This window comes from Lissotriton helveticus, chromosome 6 (assembly GCF_964261635.1).
Source record: "Lissotriton helveticus chromosome 6, aLisHel1.1, whole genome shotgun sequence".
NCBI classification, from domain to species: Eukaryota; Metazoa; Chordata; class Amphibia; order Caudata; family Salamandridae; genus Lissotriton; species Lissotriton helveticus.
Genome location: NC_136067.1, coordinates 2,115,035,621 through 2,115,061,265, shown reverse-complemented (window position 1 = coordinate 2,115,061,265; position 25,645 = coordinate 2,115,035,621).

Here is a 25,645-nt window from a genome sequence, read left to right as displayed (position 1 = left end):
TTCTGTTTGGAGACCTAAGTGGTCCTGATGTTCAGCTTGGTTGGGTGGCCTTCCTTTTAATTGGTGCTCGATTGATGGGGTTGAAGCTCTGCCAGTCTCTTCTTGTTAGTTTTGTCTCTGATACGGCCTCTTTTATGTTTGTGAATCACATTGGGATTCATCTGGATCCTAAAGAAGAGCTTTATAGTTGACGCAGGATATGTTTCACCTCCACTACGGCACCGTGCATATTGATCTCACATTCCCATTAGCAATGGTGGTGACACTACATAGCTCTGCTTCCCTTGGTATCTCATAACCCCGCTATTGAGGCCGAGGCCAAATCATTTTCTATATGTGGCAAACAGATGACTGTGGTTTAGTGTCTAAAGATATTTGAATGCATAAGAATGCATAGCACCCTGACTACTACTGGCCTTGGTTCACCAAACACAACAACCACCAGCTGAGTTCAGGATTCCCAAGTACATTGTTAGAAACAAATTGTTGATAATGCAAAACATTCTTGTTCCATTTGGTAGCTGTTTTCTTTCCTGTTTGTATAGTCCTGAATGTGAGAAGCCCACGAGAAACAGCCCACGAGAAACTCCTAGCTTCTCGTGGGCTGTGAATAGTTTGTCTGCCTGGACACGGCTGAAGGCTTTTGTATTTGATAGTTGCGTTTTGGTTGGGTGCAGTTACCAATGATTTGGAGTCGGGCAGGGCCTTTTCTTCTCTGACGTTTGAGGGTTTGCTTTATGGTTGGTCTTGTAGCTTGTCCTGAGAGTTGATGGTTTTTAGTCTAACTTATCCATTGTGCCGGCTTTCCATGGAATATTATGCGGGATTGCTCGTTCTTAAAAGAGCCTTGAGTTTCATCTGTAGACTAACTGAGAACCAGTCTGAAAGCAACAAGTAAAATGAAGAAATATGCTACTCTTGGAAGTTCAGGCCAGTGAAAGGAACTGTAATATGCTAATAGCTGGCTCTGAGCTATGCAAGAGCTAATTGATAACAACAATCTATGAACATTGATTCTATTCATGGAAAGGTAACTAACCACCTTTCTCTCTCACCCTTCAGTTGCAGAAATGATGCTGCTTCCGGCATCGTGGTTCCTATATGTTCCAGGAGGAGGTATGGGGTCAGCCTAAGTGCGTCCTTGGATTTGGTTTCTATGCAAAATTTATCTGGTTTTGATTAAGATGAACAGATCTGCAAACCTATAATCCATTGCTGATGACTAATACAACTGATGCAATCAGAAAGCTAATTTTAACAAAAATGTTTTAATTCCAGTACCCGGTGCAGAAGCAGTTTTCCCAAGCAGTGGAGGCCTTTGGTTAGCTGAACTGAAACAACTAGTTTGGTTGATAAGCTTCCCCTCCCCCTCACATACGACAAACCGCATGAAGTATATATGTTTAAAAGTAAGTGAAGAGCGATTATCAAAATTACAGTTTGCAGCATGGAGCATCTGTACATTCTTTGAAGACAAAGAAAGAAATTGGCATCATACTTTAAGGAACATCTCTCCTTGGCCACAGAAGTATAGAAAACTTGCCATAACGGGTTAATATATGTCAAGTGATTCAGCATGCTATAATTAAGGAATCACCTAAAAGGTTATTTTTTCACTATCAGGCAACGGTCACAGGCAGCCTCTTGAGAGTTATTTTATAGGATTCAAGGTGGATTTAAAATCCCTGATGATTAGCCGTGTGACCTCCGTCTCATGACATGTTTTCCTTCGGACTGACCCCATATGCAGGAGACGTGAGTCACCAGCCTGCTAAGGAGGGTTCAATATGACTTTGGGTTTTGCTTTCCAGCAGAGTGCTCGAGTCTGTTCGGTGAGAGGGGGACAGCCAAAGTCGTACTTCCTTCCACATGTGTGACTACTGTTTCCTCAACCCAGCGGTGACACTGGTTGGTGATAGCTGATTAATATTCATGGGGTACACACCTTGATAACTGCACTCTCAAGCCGGGGGTGCTACACTGTATGGGGCAGAGCTGTGCTCTGTCGCTAGCTTGAATAAAGTGGAGAACAACTTTATGAGGCAGCTCTTAGGTCTTCCCCTCAGCACGCCCCTCACTCCCTGGCGCTTGGACATTACTGAAGAGATGCCCCTAGACATGTAACCTGTTGGCGCCGCCTCTGGGTGAACCCAGTATTGGCCATCGCCCCATCTGAACCAAAGAGCTCTTGAGTATCCCTGGAATTACTAAAATACACTGGTTTAACCATATGAGGGAACGCTGTACCCAGCCGGGCAAAGTGGATCTATGGAGAACAGTCATGCCCCTTAATCTCATGGTTGGAATTAGTAAGAGCCTATAGATCCTATAGGCTCTCTGTCATCCAGGAAAATCCGTCCTGTGGCCAATTAACAGCAGAGTTTCTATTGATAAAAGATAAATGTAAACTGTAACGTTTCCTGGATGACATCCCAACCAACCTTGGATTAAGGACCCTGCCACTCTGTGCAACACAAGCAAATGCTCCAAAACTCATACTGGTGAATGCCCTGCTTGCAAATATAAGGAGGAAACTGAGCTACAGGTCCTTTTCTTTTGTCCGGCTTATGCGGTATCTCGCCGGCGTTGGCTGATTCAACTTTGTAAGACTTTGGGTTTTGTGCACTGCGCTGAGGCAGATAGAGTACTGAGATATGATTCTCGCCCCAATTGTCTTTGCCGTTTCTCATTTTCTAAATTCTATGTGGCATGGGCGGTGGACTTTTTTAAATCAGCGAGGTTCTAGTAATGTACTACTATATTCGTTCTATTTTTATCGCCATTCATTTTATTGGTTTTTATTATTTATCACAACCATTTGTACTGTAATGAACTTTGAAAATGGTCTCTTTCCTTGAGCTGATTGTCAATCATTGTAAAATCCTGTAAGGACCTGGCCGTTGGATACTCTAATGTTGCATGTTATCATGGGTATTGGGTCCTTTGAAAGTAAGGCGGCGAGACTGCAATGTGGACATTCTTTCTTGGTTGTCTACATGAAGACATGGTTTACATTTTACTGTCTATTTTTGTTATGTACTTTTATGGTCCCTGAGACCGAAATAAAGTTGAATGGAATGGAATGTACTGTGGGCTTCAGAGTCTGAGGTCAGCTGCTAATCCTTTCCGTTGGTTGAGCTGAGGAGGTCACTGAGGCTGATGTGCACACACATACAGATGTGTGAGAGCATTGTGCTGCGGTCATTCCAGTGACCGTCCATGCCCAGACACGCTCCTTTCGGTGGGCATGTGGGGCACTGGGCCTTTTACAAAAGCTGCACCCTTCCCTCAAGCACACCAGACACGACCACATGCCTTCTGGTTCATGGTGAACAACAGACGTTCAAACAAGCATGCTCTTCTGAGAACAGGGGTTTAAAGCAGTAGCTTGAGCTGTGCCTCTAGTTCTATGCTGATGTCAATCCCTCAATGTGTCTTTCTGGATCTACTTTCTGATGCCTGCAACCTGGGCCCCATTGACAGCTCCTGCAACCTGGGCCCCATTGACAGCTCCTGCAACCTGGGCCCCATTGACAGCTCCTGCAACCTGGGCCCCATTGACAGCTCCTGCAACCTGGGCCCCATTGACAGCTCCTGCAACCTGGGCCCCATTGACAGCTCCTGCAACCTGGGCCCCATTGACAGCTCCTGCAACCTGGGCCCCATTGACAGCTCCTGCAACCTGGGCCCCATTGACAGCTCCTGCAACCTGGGCCCCATTGACAGCTCCTGCAGCCTGGGCCCCATTGACAGCTCCTGCAACCTGGGCCCCATTGACAGCTCCTGCAACCTGGGCCCCATTGACAGCTCCTGCAACCTGGGCCCCATTGACAGCTCCTGCAGCCTGGGCCCCATTGACAGCTCCTGCAGCCTGGGCCCCATTGACAGCTCCTGCAGCCTGAACCCCGCTGCCAACTCCTGCAGCAGCAGTGTTTGCTAACACCATTCACCTGGCCCATGGGGACGGTCTTAAGAAGTTAAAACGACATATGCAAAATAAATAATCCATCATTCTTTTGCTCACCACACCACCCCAGTTTGGACTCAGCCATATGCAAATCAGTTCATCAATTGTTTCTTTTGCATATGTCACTCAAAATGGGAAGGGTTATGCCCAGATGTGGGTCCTGTGCTCACTACACCACAGGATTCAAGCTAGCCTGGCTGATGAAAGGTGATGCCCTGAAACCAGTCCTTGGATGCTTGTTTCCGGTCCAGGGAGGACCTGACTTGGCAGTTTGGGCTGGACTGTTTCCACAAAGAACAGGGTCAAGACTGATTTGCATAAAAACTGGTACTGGCATGGGTAGCAAAAAAAACCCAAAAAACAATGGATTTAGGCCCAGATTTCTGTACTGGGTTGAATGTTTGACATTGTTCAGCATTCTGTCCATCCACTGGCTTTTTGTGTTTGTCAGCCTGAGTGGGAGGGGTACGCCCAGATGTGGGCGTCAAAGTAGCCTGGCTGAAGAGGGATGAAACCCCAAAGCAGTTTCTGGTGCAGGGATGGCCTGGCAGTTGGGCTAGACTGTTCTGAGGAGCAGGGTCAAGACTGATTTGCATATGGCTGGGTTTAAACTGGAATGGTGTGGGAAGTCAAAAAACTATCGATTTAGGCCCAGATCTTGGGTGAATATAAGCATTTTGTCCATCAGCTGTTCCTTTTGTAACTGTTCTACGAGTGCAGGCACACCCACAGCTGCCCTTTTCTCCAGGGGGGGGGGGGGGGGGGGTGTAAGACATATATAGTGGTTTAGTGAAGGTAAACTCCTTCTAGTTGGTAGATAAGTGGCCCCATTAAGATGACCTGCAACAGACTTAGCAGCTCACTGAGCTATCTTATTTGAATTGTGTTGCATTGTTATTGCTGTGATCCCTCAAACTGGACCTAACACACATTGCACATGAGAAACAGGCGCATTCGGGCAAATTCCCTGGTATCTGAGCCTGTGATGCGCAAATTACACAGTGGGCACATCAACCCACTGTGCTATCGTATTCGGATCCTACCTGTGGCCCACGGCCTACACATACATCTTTTTTTTTCTTTTCAACTGGGCTTTCAATGTTATTTTAAGCGTAGACAAAATTCACTGCAAAAGACGCATGAATTCTCTGACACATATAATTTGGGACTGCAGCCTTTCACCTGTCATTTACATCAGTCCACTGGGCCACTTTACAGGGGTAGGAAATGTTCCCCGAACAGCTCTACAGCAAGCAGGCACACCAATAACCAATTCTGCCATTTTTCCAGGATTGAAACATGTGACCTGCAGATGTCACAGAAATACCCACACATAAGCCCACTTGTATATTTCATTGCATTAAATCACTAAGCCAACTGGTGTTCGCCCCCGCTAAGGAGCTTCAAATTTCGCTCATCCCCTGCCCGCCCAGGCAGAGTTTCTAGTCGGAAAATAGCAATAATATGAGCGGGAAGTTCCCATAACTCTAAGGGACCAAGAATTCCATTATAAACAATTGCCCACAGAAACGCTGCTTGTTATCAAATCATTTTATTCTCATATATATTTTTTTTATGAAAGACTTCATTTCTTCAAAAATTCTATTGTTATACAAAATTCATGTGGTGTTAGCCCAGAACAACAAAGAGCAGTAAAAACATTAAATACAATAATCATTCATACCCTCAGGCATACACACATCCAATCATCACTACATACATCAAAAAAACGAACTACAAGCACATTTTAGACCATCAGACAAAAGAAAGCGCGTTTCGGAACAAGTGCCACCATAGAGGATTCCTTCATCAGGGCGAAGTTTAAAGTTTTAAAGTTCAATTTCAGATTTTCTGGGCAACAAACAGCATATCGTAGCGTATCTGTGGGCAAAAAGGCAAAAATAAATAATTCAAAGTTAAGGGGAGTGGGACTGGTCAACAATGGAGGGCAAAAGACACATAGTTCCATTCACACAAAATTTCTAGTCGGCCCTCTACAAAATGCACCCACTCTTTTGCCACACGCACCTACTAACACAAGTGCTGCGTCATGCAGGCCTGTTGGGTATGGTGGTGCAATCTGCTCTCCTGTCCGCTACATGCGAATATTGGAGGGGGTATCTCAGCAGTCCTTAAACCCCATCTATACTCCTGTCCAAACTACGAATACACAGTCTCGTAGGCACCAGGTTTCGCATCACCGTAGTCACGCCAGCATCCGGCCCTTTACATAGCACCTTGTGTGAACCTAAAGGCCTCTCCGAGCATTAAGGACAAAAATAAATAAAACATTTGAATCCTAGGAAAAAAATCCATCTGAAAAAGATGGTGTACGTTAATATGATGATTTAAATAGTGCTGACACATGGAGAAAGGAAAAACAACAGAGCGCTTTCAATTTCCAGTAGGCAGGGGTTGCTGTTGCGCTTTGTGAAAAGTGTAAAGAAGAGCCATTGCCGTAACGATTAGACCACAAGGGCAACTACAACAGACCTGTTTTAGAAGTCACAAACATCGCTTCTCGAGCCAGTAAATATGTGGTCTTCTTATCGGCTTAAGCAGGTGGAAGAATGACGTCATTTTATAAACGTGAAAATAGTGCCAAAAGAAACCCATTTCTACAAGCCCGCTAAAAAAAACCTTGAAGATCAACCTCTTTTTTAAAGATAATAAATGTATGGAGGATTTACGGTTGGGGCGAAACAACATAAACCTTTTGAATTAATCAATATATAAAGATGTAAGGGAACGTGTCTTGTTGCGGTGCAGTAAAAAACAAAGAAACTCGGTGCCTATGGACCGGGCAGCTATGGCGATTGGGGGCTTTATTCAATGAGAACCCTCTTGTTGTGTGCTGAAATCCCTCGGCCTGGTACAGCGTGGGGCAAGGGAAAGGCTAGCCAGGCAGGGGCTTGCTCACTAGTCTGGCTGGGTCCTGGGAGGGACGCCTCACCTCCCTGTCATGCGCACTTTTAATTGCGCATGACTGTATGGCATGGTCGCCAGCCCCACACTGAAGACGCGCAGACAACTGTGCGTGCCATAATTTCTAAAGAGCCTCAAAGGCCCGGCCGGGGCCGGCAGACGTGCACCATTTTCATTAAGTAAGAGGTCGGGCGTGTGCACAATTTAATTCATAAAGAGGCTTGCTTGCTCTGCTGAGTGAGGGGGCCACTCCGCAACGCGGGGGCTTTGGGGGCCTGTGTTACACCCCTGAACGGAGTACATAACTTGTTACCCAGGAATGGGCGTGAAGTTAAGCATTAAGCCTATTGGGAGGATATAAAAGCGCTAACACGTAAAACATATAGAAACATTCTTTCTCATGCAACGTAATACATCATCGGCATCCCAGAAAGGAATAGCCATTCAGCGATGCAACAGGCAAAATAGATCTAAATGCTCTGGTACAAATTAAAATGCAAGATCAAATGTTACCGGTGCATGCACCAAGTGACTAATGCACTCCATTCTTTATAACACAGGACATATGATTCCGCACCATTATCTGTGTCAAGGGAAAGTGCGACAAAAACAATAAATTATATATATATCAGTTTTCGAATGTTCAGCACAGTTTGCTCCCGCAAACCATTTACTCCAGGGATCTGCCAAACAAGCATTTACAATACTATAGGTGTTGCAATTGCGAGTTTGCAACCTATGGCATTGTAAACAAGAGTAAACAAATAGAAATATAATGGCAAGCCACTTTTTTTTTCTCTATTTGTTTACTTTTGCTTCAATGTCGGCACCCGTGCTTTACTTTAACCATGTTAAAGGTAAAGCGTGGGTGCCGCGATTGCTGCAAAAGTAAAGCAATAGAAAAAATAATCTATTTCTTTACTTTTTCAACAATCGCAGCACCCTCTCTGGAAATTTGGCAGAGATCGATGTTAGCATTTAGCTGAAGCCATCTTGTTTCCGGCAGCCATTTTGTATGCCATGTGCTTGCCATGTGCTCTTTCCTTCTTCTATGTCATTTTCCCTTGTGCCTTGCTCAAAGAACTGGCTATACTTAGCCTCTGCTACTCTGCACATGCACAGAGAAGTCTGTAGCTGCCCATGCACCTGTTTAGGTTTGTTACTGTCAGGATGTTTCTACTAAAGTCAGCAACTGTTAGCTTCTCCTACTCTGTTGCATTCTTTGTATGACCATTTAGGTATGTAACTCTCCTATGTGTGCTAGTCCCGCCTTATTTTGAGCCCCTGTGTGGGTATAAAAGACCCATGGTTCTTCTACTCCTTGTGCTACTTCATACTCTATCAAAGGGTGTTGTGTGAATGTAGTGCCACCTCATGAGGTTTAATAAATATCTCTTTTGACATTTCAGTTTCCGTGCCAACTTCTATTTACTGGTCTGAGGACTTGTGTGCAGAGAAGGGCGAACCCCTAGCACTGGTAGGCCTGGCTGAGGCCCACCTCTTCATATTGGCGCCCAACCAAGTGGGGCTCATCGGCGACTCGGATGCCCGAAGGATTGGAATCTCGCTGCGGATGATCACTGCCCGAGGAGACCCACGTCTTGGCACCCACTGTGTTTTTCATCACTTTCTGATCTGACCCTCCAGGTGGTGCCGGTCCTCGACAGAGATCTCTTCTGGTGTTCACCGTGCAGAGACCATTTGGTCGATTCAGAACTTGGCAGTTGGAATCTGGAGACTTTTGTTTGGTAAGGTCGTTTGATGCGACACTTTGTATATGGAAATTGGCCTATATATGGAATTGACTGGATATATATGAATTGCAATTTATATAGACAGGTAATGAAGGGTCTTTTCTCCAACTTTTTGAATAATATGTAATGGCACACATCGGGTTAAGTGCCACTGCTGTATAGTATTGTATATGCTACAATATTTTTGGGCATGCCTGTTTCAAGCGCACTTCGTAGAATGTGTTGCTTCTTTGGAGGTACCAATGTGAGTATTGAGCGAAATCAGTTGGCTCCCCCCGAGGGGACACCTAATATGAGCATGTATATTAAAAATTGTATTTCTTCTATAATGTACAGCACCTTATGGAATAAATATACTAGCAAGGATCCTGAGTTGCGCTGGCCTATATATCCTCCTAACAAGTCACAGGCCTTGTTTAGGATTGTTAGCGATCTCTCCCAGCCCGTCTGTGCTTCGAATAACATCTTGGCTTCTCAGGCTTTATGCGACTCGCTGGCAGGCGCATTTGAAGCTAAGATAGCTACCATACTGAGCGGTCTTACCCCATCTGACTCCCAGACTCCGCCACCCCGGGTTTGTCCATCTACCCTGGCCGACCCAGAAGATCTGCCGGTCCAGCCTCGGCTGAGCCGCTTCTCTGTCCCAAATTTCGAGGACTTTTGCAGACTAGCACTAACGGTGTCCTTGGGTTCCCCTATGGACCCACTTCCTCATAAATTTTGGAAGCTCTTTCAGAAGGAACTTTTCTACCCACTGTACTCCATCTGTCTCCAGTCTTTTGAATCTGCTCTGGTTCCGGACTGTTGGAAAACAGCAGTGGTGTCCCCCCTCCTGAAGAAGCCCACCCTTGATCCCACCTGCCCGGAGAATTACAGGCCCATCTCATTGCTCACTTTTCCAGTTAAAATCATGGAGAAGGTGGCCACCCAGTCTCTGTCCAGATACCTGGAGGATAACAACTGTCTGGACGCGGCCCAGTTTGGGTTCCGCCCAGCACATGGGAGGGAGTCGGCTCTGGCGGTCGTGTTGGACAAACTTCGTTCGCGAGTCGACACTGGTCGAGCAGCCTTTTTGGTGCTGCTCGACATGTCGGCCGCGTTCGACACGGTCAGCCATCCGATTCTTATCAGGAGACTGGAGGAGGCTGGAGTTACTGGGCTGGCTCGAGATTGGTTAGTCTCGTATCTCTGTAATAGGCAGCAAGTGGTGGCCCTGCCGCCGTATAGATCAGGTGTGCGGAAGGTTGGGCAGGGGGTGCCCCAGGGCTCAGCCATCAGCCCAATACTGTTTAATCTGTACCTTCGACCTCTAATTCAACTTATCAGTACATTTGGTATCTCGGTATTTAACTATGCCGACGATACCCAACTAATTTTTTCATTGGAGGGCGGAGAGGCTATCTCCCTAGAGACCTTCCATCGCTGTATGTCAGCTACAGCAGACTGGTTGTGTTCCAACTCACTCCAGTTTAACAGGTTTAAGACGGAGGTACTGTACTGCTCCACTGATCGGGTTCCACATTCCTTGCCAGAGGAATTCTGGCCTTCTTCCTTTTCGGGATCAGTGACTGCAGCAGACTCCGTGCGCAACCTGGGAGTTATGCTCGGTCCCAACCTTCAACTGGATGGTTTTGTCAACAAGACCGTTGCTACTTGCATGGTATTGCTTCGCATGCTGCGCAAAGTCCTTCCTATGCTCCCAGCCCCGGCTAGATCTAAAGCTGTGCGGGGGATTATATTGAGCAGGTTGGACTATTGCAATGCATTGCTTCTGGGTGCACCTAAGAACTTGGTTGGCAAGCTCCAACGGACACAAAATATGGCAGCCAAGTTGGCCTTGTCTGGTCCGCGCATCGCCTCGTCCACGGCAGCGTTGCGTGATCTCCACTGGCTACCCGTCCAGCAGCGGATCCTCTTTAAGGCCTCGTGTCTAGTCTTTAAGGCGCTGCACGGACAGGGACCTGTTTTGTTGCAGAATCTTTTCTCTTGGTACACTGCCTCACGAACCTTACGATCCTCCTCTGCTTGCCTGGTAACGGTTCCCAGGTTCCAGAGGTCTAGAATGGGCGGTCGTTCCTTCAGCTTTGCTGCCGCCAGTCTTTGGAATTCTCTTCCGCTCCATTTGAGGAGCCAAAGTGAATTCCTCTCTTTCAAGAGAAACTTAAAAATGTATCTCTTTCCTAGAGAAGCGTGATCTCTGTGAACGTTGCTAGTTTGTCTCTCAAAGCGCCAGGATACCCTTTGGGTGGCAGTGTTTTGCGCTATATAAGACCAGAATACATACATACATACATACATATGGGTCATTTGATCTTAGAAAAATTCAGTATGTGGAACAATGTATGTTTAAGCGCAAAAGTAGACAAGATATGTTTGACTGTGTACAAATGTGGGAGAAAGAAGCGCGTGAACGAGTGAGAAGAGAGAAAGCTTTGATAGATAAGGAACAACGCAAAAATATCCATGTGAAAGCGCTGGAATTGAAAAATAAAGAAATGAAGGAGATAAAAGAGAGAGAGGATAGGGAGTGTTGTTTACTGGTAAATGGCCAATACCCTCTCCGGCGCCTCCTCTACCCTCTCCTTAATAAACCACAGGATAATTCAATTTTGCTAGATCATTCTCCGCCTCCATATACTTTTCCTTCTGCTCCTGTCCCTGATTCTGATGATGATGCTTCTCTTTCGGATCAGGATAAGTCAGGATCAGATCCTCTGCGAGAGACTCGCTCCATGCTGACCGCTGATCGTGCGGCTACCCTTAGATCCGCTGCTCGTTAAGCTGCCCGTGATAGTATTTCTGCTTCTGATCTTTTAGCTGACGTACAACAATGGCAGGAGAGGGAGCAGGTATATTTTGCAGAAATGTTTGCCATAGAAGTAATTGGACAGTTTAGGAAGCATTCTACAGAGTTAGAGCCTGCTGATATAGCAACAGATTATAAGCAATTGCGTGATGGTATTTTTCTCCTCCCTCAGGTGGCTGACTTAATTAGACGTGTGGTTAAACTACGAGCTGATGCATTCCGTTTGCAAGAGGAGAAAAAGGCAGCTGCTGCAGCTGCACAAACACTTCAGACCACCATGCCGCAGGCTGACGCTTCAGAGACAGATACAAATTTTGTCTTCAAATACATTTGATAGGCGTAAGACCATAGGAATGCCTAGGATTGGGTAAGGAATCAGTTGAAGTCCCAGTAGATCAGAAGGGTCCCTATGTCCAAGCACATGTTTTGGGTTCTACTGATCGGTTTCTGGTTGATACAGGAGCTACTCATAGCGCCTTGTCTAAACAATTGGTTCCAAGGGCTTCCCTGTCTGGCTTAACCATTACATCAATACGTTTCAATGGGACACCTTCCCTTAGCCCACTGTCACAACCACTTGAATTCCATGTTGATAAATTTACTAATCCATGTCCATTTCTGCTTTCCCCTAACACACCAGACAATATTGTGGGTCTTGATATGCTCAAGTATTTTAGTGCTACGATACATTGTTCCCCAGAAGGTGTGCGTGTTATGTTGAATGATAACTATCCGGTGGTTGGGAAGTCCTGTCTCATTAGGGAGGATATTGCATTGTCTTCACTCCCTAGTACTTTGTGGGCCACTTCGGACACTGATGTGGGGCAAATGGTTATTCCACCAGTGCACATTCATGTCAAGGAGGGAGCGTCATTGCCGTGATTGCCTCAATACAAAATTTCTCGAGAAGGTGAAGAGGCACTTGTACGCATTGTTCATGATTTGATTGAAGTGGGAGTTGTGGAAGAAGTTTCTTACAATCTTTGCAATAGCCCTATCCTTCCTATTTTGAAGACATTTTGAAGAAAGATACTGATACTAAAAACTACAGGTTTATCATTGATTTACGAGAGGTTAACAAGATTGTAGTGCCACAATACCCGGTAGTCTCTGACATCACAACACTTCTCACTTTGGTTGCTCCGACTGCTACTACCTTTACTGTGATTGATTTGAAGAATGCTTTCTTCTCAATCCCTATTCATCCTGATAGCCGATATTTGTTCGGCTTCACTTTGAATAACCGATCATTTAGATTCTGTAGAGTTCCCACCCAAGGGTATACAGAGAGTCCTAGTATTTACAGCCAAGCATTGAAAAGACAGCTTGATTCTTTTCCTGTGCTGACTGGGGTGACTCTCATATAATATGTCGATGACATCTTGTTGGCAGCTGATACGCCTGAACAGTGTGAAGTCGGAACACTGACATTGCTTTCCTTCCTTGCAACACACCATCATAAGGTCTCATGGAAGAAGTTGCAATATTGTAGACAGAAGGTTACCTATTTAGGTCACCTCCTGTCTAAGGAGGGATGTGCACTTACACAAATTGCATTCAACCTATTTTAGACACACCAGTGCCCGTACTCAGAAAGATGTCCGTGTATTCATTGGTCTTACTTCTTTTTGTAGGCAATGGATTTTAGGCTTCTCACACATTGTTAGACCCTTGTTGACTCTTCTAACTAAAGATACTCCAATGCCCCTTCCATGGACGAATGAATGTCAGAATGCTTTCCATCAGTTGCGTCAAGCTCTTTGTTCTGCACCAGTGTTAAGCACTCCAGATTATACTAAGACTTTTACACTCTATGTACACGAGAGAGATGGTTGTGCACTCTCAGTTTTAGTACAGGCACACGGTGACAAGCAACGTCCTTGTGAATATTTTCAGATGTTCTCGATCCAGTTGCTCGTGGATTGCCTGGGTGTTTCCGTTCTGTCGCTGCGGCAGCTGTTTCTATACGTCAGATTGAAGGGATAGTCCTGTGACACAGACTGTTGGTGTTAGTACCCCATGCAGTTGATGCCCTTTTGAACCAAACTAAAACACAGCATTTAACTAGTGCTAGATTCAGAGGATATAAATTGACACTTTTGGCCCCTCATATCACTTTGAAAAGATGTTCAACCCTGAATCCAGCTACTTTGTTGCCATATCCAGTGACTCGATTTACAAAAAGGGGGTGGTGATGAACAGAGCGTCTGAGTTAAACAGACCACTCTTACCCAGTCCAAAGATCAGGGCTTGATCCATCACCGTTATTTATCTCACTGCCCCATCCCAGCTCAGAACCTGGCTATATGCAAATCAGTCTGTCCCTGGCCCAGTGCATCATGGGAACAGGGCAGACTAAACTACCAAGCCAATTCTTCACCAGAAAGGAGACAAGCTACCGGGGACCGGTTTCTGGCATTTCAGCCTTTTTCGGCCCGGCTTGCTTGAATCCTGATGGAGCAGTGAGAAAGGGACTCATGTCTGAGTATACCCTGCCACACCTATAGTGGCCAAAAACGATTTACAAAAAGGGGGTGGTGATGAACAGAGTGTCTGAGTTAAACAGACCACTCTTACCCAGTCCAAAGATCAGGGCTTGATCCATCACCGTTATTTATCTCACTGCCCCATCCCAGCTCAGAACCTGGCTATATGCAAATCAGTCTGTCCCTGGCCCAGTGCATCATGGGAACAGGGCAGACTAAACTACCAAGCCAATTCTTCACCAGAAAGGAGACAAGCTACCGGGGACCGGTTTCTGGCATTTCAGCCTTCTTCGGCCCGGCTTGCTTGAATCCTGATGGAGCAGTGAGAAAGGGACTCATGTCTGAGTATACCCTGCCACACCTATAGTGGCCAAAAACGATTTACAAAAAGGGGGTGGTGATGAACAGAGTGTCTGAGTTAAACAGACCACTCTTACCCAGTCCAAACATCAGGGCTTGATCCATCACCGTTATTTATCTCACTGCCCCATCCCAGCTCAGAACCTGGCTATATGCAAATCAGTCTGTCCCTGGCCCAGTGCATCATGGGAACAGGGCAGACTAAACTACCAAGCCAATTCTTCACCAGAAAGGAGACAAGCTACCGGGGACCGGTTTCTGGCATTTCAGCCTTCTTCGGCCCGGCTTGCTTGAATCCTGATGGAGCAGTGAGAAAGGGACTCATGTCTGAGTATACCCTGCCACACCTATAGTGGCCAAAAACGATTTACAAAAAGGGGGTGGTGATGAACAGAGTGTCTGAGTTAAACAGACCACTCTTACCCAGTCCAAAGATCAGGGCTTGATCCATCACCGTTATTTATCTCACTGCCCCCATCCCAGCTCAGAACCTGGCTATATGCAAATTAGTCTGTCCCTGGCCCAGTGCATCATGGGAACAGGGCAGACTAAACTACCAAGCCAATTCTTCACCAGAAAGGAGACAAGCTACCGGGGACCGGTTTCTGGCATTTCAGCCTTCTTCGGCCCGGCTTGCTTGAATCCTGATGGAGCAGTGAGAAAGGGACTCATGTCTGAGTATACCCTGCCACACCTATAGTGGCCAAAAACGATTTACAAAAAGGGGGTGGTGATGAACAGAGTGTCTGAGTTAAACAGACCACTCTTACCCAGTCCAAAGATCAGGGCTTGATCCATCACCGTTATTTATCTCACTGCCCCCATCCCAGCTCAGAACCTGGCTATATGCAAATTAGTCTGTCCCTGGCCCAGTGCATCATGGGAACAGGGCAGACTAAACTACCAAGCCAATTCTTCACCAGAAAGGAGACAAGCTACCGGGGACCGGTTTCTGGCATTTCAGCCTTCTTCGGCCCGGCTTGCTTGAATCCTGATGGAGCAGTGAGAAAGGGACTCATGTCTGAGTATACCCTGCCACACCTATAGTGGCCAAAAACGATTTACAAAAAGGGGGTGGTGATGAACAGAGTGTCTGAGTTAAACAGACCACTCTTACCCAGTCCAAAGATCAGGGCTTGATCCATCACCGTTATTTATCTCACTGCCCCATCCCAGCTCAGAACCTGGCTATATGCAAATCAGTCTGTCCCTGGCCCAGTGCATCATGGGAACAGGGCAGACTAAACTACCAAGCCAATTCTTCACCAGAAAGGAGACAAGCTACCGGGGACCGGTTTCTGGCATTTCAGCCTTCTTCGGCCCGGCTTGCTTGAATCCTGATGGAGCAGTGAGAAAGGGACTCATGTCTGAGTATACCCTGCCACACCTATAGTGGCCAAAAACGATTTGCACCATCAGGATTCAAGCAAACCGGGCCGAAGACGGCTGTAATGCCAGAAACCGGTCCCCGGGAGCTTGTTTCCTTCCCAGTGTAAGAATTGGCTTTTGTAGTTTGGTTTGCCCTGTTCCCATCATGCACTGGGACTGGAACAGACTAATTTGCATACAGCCAGGTTCTGAGACTGGGATGGTGCAGTGAGCTAAAAAACGGTGTTGGATCTAGCCCTGATCTCTTGACTGGGTGAGAGCTTTCTGCTTAATTCAGAGACTCTGTCCCTCACCACCCCTTGTTGTAAATATTTTTGTCCACCCTAAGCGTGGAAGGGTATTCTCAGATGTGAGACCCTTGCTCATTGCACCATCAGGATTCAAGCAAACCGGGCCGAAGACGGCTGTAATGCCAGAAACCGGTCCCCGGGAGCTTGTTTCCTTCCCAGTGTAAGAATTGGCTTTTGTAGTTTGGTTTGCCCTGTTCCCATCATGCACTGGGACAGGAACAGACTAATTTGCATACAGCCAGGTTCTGAGACTGGGATGGTGCAGTGAGCTAAAAAACGGTGTTGGATCTAGCCCTGATCTCTTGACTGGGTGAGAGATTTCTGCTTAATTCAGAGACTCTGTCCCTCACCACCCCTTGTTGTAAATATTTTTGTCCACCCTAAGCGTGGAAGGGTATTCTCAGATGTGAGACCCTTGCTCATTGCACCATCAGGATTCAAGCAAACCGGGCCGAAGACGGCTGTAATGCCAGAAACCGGTCCCCGGGAGCTTGTTTCCTTCCCAGTGTAAGAATTGGCTTTTGTAGTTTGGTTTGCCCTGTTCCCATCATGCACTGGGACAGGAACAGACTAATTTGCATACAGCCAGGTTCTGAGACTGGGATGGTGCAGTGAGCTAAAAAACGGTGTTGGATCTAGCCCTGATCTCTTGACTGGGTGAGAGCTTTCTGCTTAATTCAGAGACTCTGTCCCTCACCACCCCTTGTTGTTAATATTTTTGTCCACCCTAAGCGTGGAAGGGTATTCTCAGATGTGAGACCCTTGCTCATTGCACCATCAGGATTCAAGCAAACCGGGCCGAAGACGGCTGTAATGCCAGAAACCGGTCCCCGGGAGCTTGTTTCCTTCCCAGTGTAAGAATTGGCTTTTGTAGTTTGGTTTGCCCTGTTCCCATCATGCACTGGGACAGGAACAGACTAATTTGCATACAGCCAGGTTCTGAGACTGGGATGGTGCAGTGAGCTAAAAAACAGTGTTGGATCTAGCCCTGATCTCTTGACTGGGTGAGAGCTTTCTGCTTAATTCAGAGACTCTGTCCCTCACCACCCCTTGTTGTAAATATTTTTGTCCACCCTAAGCGTGGAAGGGTATTCTCAGATGTGAGAACCTTGCTCATTGCACCATCAGGATTCAAGCAAACCGGGCCGAAGACGGCTGTAATGCCAGAAACCGGTCCCCGGGAGCTTGTTTCCTTCCCAGTGTAAGAATTGGCTTTTGTAGTTTGGTTTGCCCTGTTCCCATCATGCACTGGGACAGGAACAGACTAATTTGCATACAGCCAGGTTCTGAGACTGGGATGGTGCAGTGAGCTAAAAAACGGTGTTGGATCTAGCCCTGATCTCTTGACTGGGTGAGAGCTTTCTGCTTAATTCAGAGACTCTGTCCCTCACCACCCCTTGTTGTAAATATTTTTGTCCACCCTAAGCGTGGAAGGGTATTCTCAGATGTGAGACCCTTGCTCATTGCACCATCAGGATTCAAGCAAACCGGGCCGAAGACGGCTGTAATGCCAGAAACCGGTCCCCGGGAGCTTGTTTCCTTCCCAGTGTAAGAATTGGCTTTTGTAGTTTGGTTTGCCCTGTTCCCATCATGCAGTGGGACAGGAACAGACTAATTTGCATACAGCCAGGTTCTGAGACTGGGATGGTGCAGTGAGCTAAAAAACGGTGTTGGATCTAGCCCTGATCTCTTGACTGGGTGAGAGCTTTCTGCTTAATTCAGAGACTCTGTCCCTCACCACCCCTTGTTGTAAATATTTTTGTCCACCCTAAGCGTGGAAGGGTATTCTCAGATGTGAGACCCTTGCTCATTGCACCATCAGGATTCAAGCAAACCGGGCCGAAGACGGCTGTAATGCCAGAAACCAGTCCCCGGGAGCTTGTTTCCTTCCCAGTGTAAGAATTGGCTTTTGTAGTTTGGTTTGCCCTGTTCCCATCATGCACTGGGACAGGAACAGACTAATTTGCATACAGCCAGGTTCTGAGACTGGGATGGTGCAGTGAGCTAAAAAACGGTGTTGGATCTAGCCCTGATCTCTTGACTGGGTGAGAGCTTTCTGCTTAATTCAGAGACTCTGTCCCTCACCACCCCTTGTTGTAAATATATCCAGTGACTCAGCCTCAGTCACAAGAGCCTCATGATTGTATATTTCTTACTGAGGAACAGACAAAGGGTGGTGTCGATTTACAAGGTATGCCCCTCTCAAAGTTGATGGGGAAATGTGGGCTGATGGGTCCTGTTTGAAATTACCAGATGGCCCGGCATCAGCTGCCTTTGCAATTACAACACTTCAGACGGTAGTTGAGACAGCTCGTATCCCACAGAAGTCAGCTCAGGCAGCTAACTGCTTTGACACGAGCGTGTGAACTTAGTACTGACTTGTCTGTGAACATTTATACAGATAGCTGCTATGCTTTCAGAGTGGCTCATGATTGTGGGTTACTCTGGAAGGAAAGAGGCTTTCTTACATCACACAGGATGCACATAATGCATGGAGAATTGGTGCATAATCTACTGACTGCCTTGACATACCCGGAGAAAATATCAATTGTTAACTGTAGCGCACACAAGAAAGTGACCGATAAAATAGGACAAGGCAATGCCTTCACAGATCACACAGCCCATGAAACTGCAATGCAGTGAAGCACCACATCCATGTACCTAGTGAGGTCACAGGCAGAACGTTGGCATGATATTAGGCATGAAGTGCTAGACATGCAGAGTTCTGCTTCTGCTGAAGAACTTGAGCAATGGTCTAAAGAGATGAGGGCTGTTGGAGAAATAAAGAGATGACCAAGTGGAGACTGCCCACAGCCTATTTACAACCTATGATTCATATGGCACATGGGCCGGCACATGTTGGAGCCTCCTCGATAACGAAACTGCTCATGCAAGTTTGGGAGCATCCAAAAATTGCTGGCACAGCTAAAAGACAGTAGAGTCCTGCTTGATTTGTCTCCAGTACAATTCTGGTAAAGGGACACAAACTCCTACAGGAGGGTTTGCTATACCAACTGCACCTTTTGAAGTTTTGCAAATAGATTATATTCAGCTTGAACGCTGCAATAATCTGAAGTATGTTCTAGTAGTGGTATGTGCCTTCAGTAAGTGGATAGAGGCGTACCCTATGAAGGATAACACAGCTCTTACTACAGCAAAGGTGCTTCTGAAAGAATTCTTCCCCAGATTTGGTGTTTGCAAACTGTTATGGAGTGATAATGGCCTCTATTTTATTGGGCAAGTTGTTGAATATGTCCTGAAAGGATTAGGGATTAAGCAGAAGTTTCATGCTGCCTTTCATCCACAATCAGCAGGGCTAGTGGAGAGATACAATGGTACTCTCAAGCTGAAGCTAGCAAAAATCCAGGCTTCCACATCCTTAAAATGGCCAGATGCACTACCCTTGGCCTTGTTGTCCATTAGATCAGTGCCACAATCACGATCTGGTCTTACACCACATGAGGTGGTATTTGAAAGGCCTATGAATATTTGGGGAATTCCTAAGCCACGCCCCATACATGATGTACCATGTGTTTTGATGAGTGACTACCTATTACAGTTGACCGACAGTTTGATTTCTATTCATCAGCAGGTTCAAGAAGCTCTTCCTGACAGGTCTGCAGGTGACAGCCATGGACTCCGGCCTGGGGACCATGTAATGGACTCCGGCCTGGGGACCATGTAATGGTCTGATCCTTCCAGAGGTCGAGCAGCTTAGAGCCTAGGTGGCACGGCCCAGACAAGTACTCCTCGCAACGAGAACTGCCGTTTGAGTGTGTGAGCAGTGTTGGGAAAATTCCAGCAGGAAGAAGTGACTGTACTCAGGTTTTGACCATTGAGGGTAGTAACAATAGCAGCTTTACGTCTTTCCATAATACCTATTTCATCTGTGGAAACAAGGGATACTGCCATCTACCTGTTGGATGGTCTGGAGTCTGCTATCTGTCCTTTTTGTTACCTCCTGTGTTTTTGGACCTGCATCATATCACAAGGACTATCAATTGTTTAATGACATTTCTAAGAACAGATACAAAAGAAGTATAAGTAATGATGAGGTGGACCAGACTGACACCGCACTACAGCAATACTTTGATTTTAATTTGGGACTGTTCTTCTTTGTTGGTGCTGCCTTGAACAGTAGAAAAATCAGACGTTTGACTTGTGTCGTAGAAACTGTGACCAACCAGACAGCTATGGCACTCGGAAACATTACAGAGGAATTACAGATTGCGAGTTTTGCGGTGCTCCAAAACCGTATGGTTCTAGATGTGGTTTTGGCTTATAGAGGTGGTGCATGTCGCATCATCGGAAGCACTTGCTGTATATACATTCCAGATCATGCCCCTTCAGTTTTTGATACGATCTCCAAACTCCACCAAATTGCTGCTGAGATCGACGCTAATACTGGCACATGGACTTTCGCCAGCTGGTTTTGGAGACTGCTTGTTACCTGGGGCTGGAAACTGTTGACAGTCCTGTGTATACTGTTTGCAATTCTGCTGACATGCTGCCTATGTATACAATGTGGTCCAATGCGTTGCTCCATCTGTATTTCTGCCTGTACACTTGCTAAACATAATGTTGCACAAATGAATGCCCAGCACATATTAGACAGAGAAATTGATCAATTGATGCAAATCAATGTACATGATGTATATTTAGACTCCTCTAGAGTATGAATGTCTTCAGCTAATGCTAAAAGGATAGTCTGTGGAAATTTGGCAGAGATCGATGTTAGCGTTTAGCTGAAGCCATCTTGTTTCTGGCAGCCATTTTGTCTGCCATGTGCTGCTCGCTATATTCTCTTTCCTTCTTCTCTGTCATTTGCCCTTGAGCCTTGCTCAAAGAACTAGCTACACTTAGCCTCTGCTACTCTGCACATGTGCAGAGAAGTCTGTAGCAGCCCATGCACCTGTTTAGGTTTGTTACTGTCAGGATGTTTCTACCAAAGTCAGCAACTATTAGCTCCTCCTACTTTGTTGACTGTGCATTTCTGTACCACTATTTATGCATGTAACTCTCCTATGTGTGCTAGTACCACCTTCTTTTGAGCCCCTGTGTGGGTATAAAAGACCCATGGTTCTTCTACTCCGTGTACTACTTCGTACTCTACTGAATGGTGTTGTGGGAATGTAGTTCTACCTCATGAGGTTTAATAAATATCTCTTTTGACATTTCAGTTTCCATGCCAACTTCTATTTATTGACCTGAGGACTTGTGTGCAGAGAAGGGCGAACCCTTATCACTGGCTGGCCTGGCTGAGGCCCACCACAACACTGCGCTTTACTTTAGTTAAGCACGGGTGCCATGATTGTTGAAAAAGTAGAGACATTTATGTTTTCTATTTTTTACTTTTGCAGCATTCGCGGCACCCGCGCTTTACCTTCAACCATGTTAGTAAAGTAAAGCGCAGGTGCCGCGATTGTAAACAAATAGAAAAGCATCTATTTCTTTACTTTTTCAACAATCGCGGCAACCGCGCTTTAGCTTAACATGGCTGAAGGTAAAGGGCGTGTGCCGCCAAAGTGAAAAAAAAGTAAATAAATAATAAAAAGCATTACACAATTTTAAAAAAAGCGCTGTGCTATAAACTCTATACATAGCGATACAAAAGGGGATGATGGATGGAGCGTTTGAGCAAATCATACACTCACCCCCAGTCAACTGATCTGGGTTTAATCCATCACCATTCTTTAGCTCACTCCACCACCCCAGTTCAGACATGGCCATATGCAAATCAGCCTGACCCTGTGCCTCATGGGAACAGTCCAGCCCGAACTGCCAAGCCATGTTTTCCCTGGACTGGAAACAAGCATCCTGGGACCGGTTTCTGGCATTTCAGCCGTCATCAGCCAGGCTAGCTTGAATCCAGTCGAGACGTGAGTCCCTTGCTCACTTTGCCACTGGATTCAAGCTAGCCTGGCTGATGACGGCTGAAATGCCAGAAACCGGTCCCAGGATGCTTGTTTCCGGTCCAGGGAAGTCATGACTTGGCAGTTCGGGCTGGTCTGTTCCCATGAGGCACAGGGTCAGACTGATTTGCATATGGCCATGTCTGAACTGGGGTGGTGGAGTGAGCTAAAGAATGGTGATGGATTAAACCCAGATCAGTTGACTGGGGGTGAGTGTTTGATATGCTCAAACGCTCCGTCCATTATCCCCTTTTGTATTGCTTTATAAACACCGTACATGGCGGCCCGTGAAGTACAGAATAAACATAAAAGAGTGCTTACCCACTAATAAAGGAGACATTGAAACGCGCATGTGAAAGATCCAGTCTCGGTGGGCGGGGCCAAAAGGAGACAGGGCGGTAACAAGGAGGGACTAAAAAGCCACACAATCGAAAGCCAACGTTTAGCATAAACTATGACGGAAGCGAATAGATAGAAGGGGCGGAACCTACAGTCCACTTCTTAAATCTGCTCCATTACAAGCAGCCTCGCAGAACGAGCAGCGCATGTGTGCTGCAATGCTAGGCGAGATCTAAAAATTAGAGTGTCTGACATCCCCCCTCCTATTACCAGTGACGTCAGAAGTGCATCATCCAGGGGTGGTGGTCAGAAGGGGGCAGCCCCAGAACACCCTCCAGTCACCCCCACCCGAAGGCTAGTTTATGACCGACTGTTATGCCCCTTGTTTCATTGCCCCTACTGTTGAACTGTGCTTAAAAATGACCATCAAGACTTCATTTTGTGTTGCCATGCTCTCAGCAACCTGGTAAAGAATTGCTTTCCGTGACTTTGTTGCCATCATTGCAGCCGCATTCATTTCTTGCTGCCTCTGTGTTCAATGCATGCCCGCGCTATGTGGCCTCTATGCCACCTCCTTAGCGCCCAAACCATTGAATACACACCACCAGAATGCCATGATGATGCTTCAGATGGAGGTCCAGAATATGATGGACATTGACCTAATTGATAACTAATGGTTGCCTCTGCATGGCAAAAGGAGGGGCTGTTGAACTGTGCTTAAAAATGACCATCAAGAATCCATTTCGTGTTGCCATGCTCTCAGCAACCTGGTAAAGAATTGCTTTCCGTGACTCTGTTGAACCTTGCTTAACCCCCTGCTCCTCGTGGTTGAGCCTCCTGAAAAGCTGCTTGTGCACCTTGTCCTCCGGTTGCACCAGAGGTTCAGCCACTTCCTGTCAGTTGTTGCTAATTCTGTCAGCTGTTGATAATTCAGCCTCTCATGACCAGTGACTGTGACTTGTGACCACCATCTGTGTCCTGAAAACAGAGGCTGTGTGTGTTGCGCAAGCAGAAGCAGACGCTCTGTGACTACACCATGTGATGGAAGACAGAGGCTGTGTGTGTTGCGCAAGCGGAAACAGATGCTCTGTGACTACGCCATATGAGCACGGAAGTCAGATCCAATGAACAATGCGCCACCTGAGGCACATGCTCCTTGACCACGAGTGCGGCACCTGAGGCTGATGAAGCACAAGGCCTAACTAGAACTGGACAGATGAGAAACTTGCATTGTGTAAGGGGGGTTGCCAGTTCTATAAATATGTGTAAGCTGTGGAGTAAAGCAGCAGTCTCTGTAGAATTTGTCTTGGTACCATTCTGGGACCCTGTCCTTAGCTCGAGCTAATAAAATAACTTCCTTCCCTCCACAGTAAGTTGTCCTGGTCTCTTTGTTATTGCACAATTGTGGAGGAGAACCCGTAGATTCTAGATGTCCGATTGCTTTTGACCCTCCAGTAGGGCGGGGTCCCCAAAAAGCCGGTTCTACGATTTGGCGCCCACGTGGGGCGTCTTCGGTGGTCGTCATCAAGCCTGGTGGTCGTGAGGAGTCCGTGATCGAATTCCAAGGGAGGCGCGCCACTACATCGGCTGAAAATTGTCCTTGTGGGCCTGAGGTCTCCGATTGCGTGATTCCTCCTTCCTATGGGCTACCTGACTGCGGCCCCGACTGACGCCCCAGTTCCGGTTCCTAGTCTTTGGAGATCGAGACCTTTGTGACACTTGCCGTGTGAGGAAAGATTAAACAGTCAGGTAAGAGTGGGAGTGACCCACTTCTGTGGTGAATTGTGTTTTGGTTTTGGTATTTAATTTGACTTTTGCAAAAGCCGAAGCCAAGGGGTAAGAAGAGTTATAGGGTGTAAATATTCGATTGTACCCTTTGACGTTTTGATCCAGGATACACATCTAGAGATGCCTGGACTTAGTAAATTTCGGAAATGGTGTTGTTGTTGTTGGACACGGGACTCCACATTGGAGGAATCTTGCCAGATTCCTCCTCTGGGGACCCCTAATCATGAAGTCTATGCTAAACATGGTGTTGGCCCTATTATGTTTTCTTCACTTTGGCACAAGTATACAAAGGATAATACTGAATTGCAACGGCCAATATATGGTAGTTTTGAACCTTCTGTATTAGATAATTTGGAGAAGAAATAGTTTCAGAGAAAAGTTAGGCCTGCGATGCTTGATTCCTTTTGGGTTTGGCGTAAGGAGTCCAAACAGAAGGAAATCAAACTAAAAAAAACGAAGCTAAAGCAATGCGTATGAGTGTGATTCAGAAGGCACAGAATTATAATGGTCAGAAAATAGAAGAGGGTATAGTGATGCATGATAGATTGCATCAAATGCAGGTGAACAGATGTTGCGTTGCTAAAAAGGTCCTAGAAAAGATTCAGAACAAGGAGGATGACCCTCTCATGTCCTCCATGTTGAACACCCCTCCACCTTATACTCCCGCGATGTATCCGGCACTTGATCCTACACAGTTGGCCCTCGCTGCCCCCCCTGTTGTTGCCCCTACCCATGTTCCGGTTCCACTCGTTCCCAGTGCTCAAACTACCCAGGCCACTGTACCAGTGCAGGTTCACCCTTCCCTTCCCCTTGTTGCTCCTTCCACTGATCCCGTACCTGTCCAGCCTAATGTGCCTTTAACTCCCGTTACAACTAACCCATTTCTTGTTGATAATAATCTGACGCCTTTCCCCAGTGCAGGGCTATTGGTGAATCCTTGGCCAGTGGTTCGTGATTATATCCCTTATGTAACTCCACAAAGACCACCCACTCCTAGACGAAGTACTTTGCGCAGACAGATAGGTAATACACAGGAACAACTCGTTATGGGTCAACAGGCTCATAGGTGGATGGAAGATGGCACTACATACACCGCTCAAAATATTTGGATGACTATGGATCAGTGGACACATATCCAACAGGTTGACATTTTTTGTGATATGTGTGACATACTGATCCAGATGCGAAAATCTGTTGGGTTTAGATCTGTTGAAAAGGTTACATGCCACCATATACTGTTCTCTTGATGGGGTCTACATAACTATGGGACCCCTACCACCCACCCAGGATATTTAGCCTCCTCAGATCCCATTCCCCAGGAACTACAAAATGTCCCTCCTACCCTTTGGGCCCAAGGTGATACTGATGTCGGACTTTTATCCATACCACCCTTTTCTGTTACCCTGAAGGAAAATTCTCGCCTTCCCTGACTTCCCCAATACAAGATACCCAAGGAAGGAGAAAGGGCATTACTCCAGATCATTTCTGAACTTGTCGACAAGGGCGTGGTTGAAGAGACCAGAGGCAATGTGTGTAATAGCCCAATTTTACCTGTCCTCAAATGCACCGATCCTTCCAAACTCCCTGTTTATCATTTTGTCATTGATTTGCGTGAAATAAATTAAACAG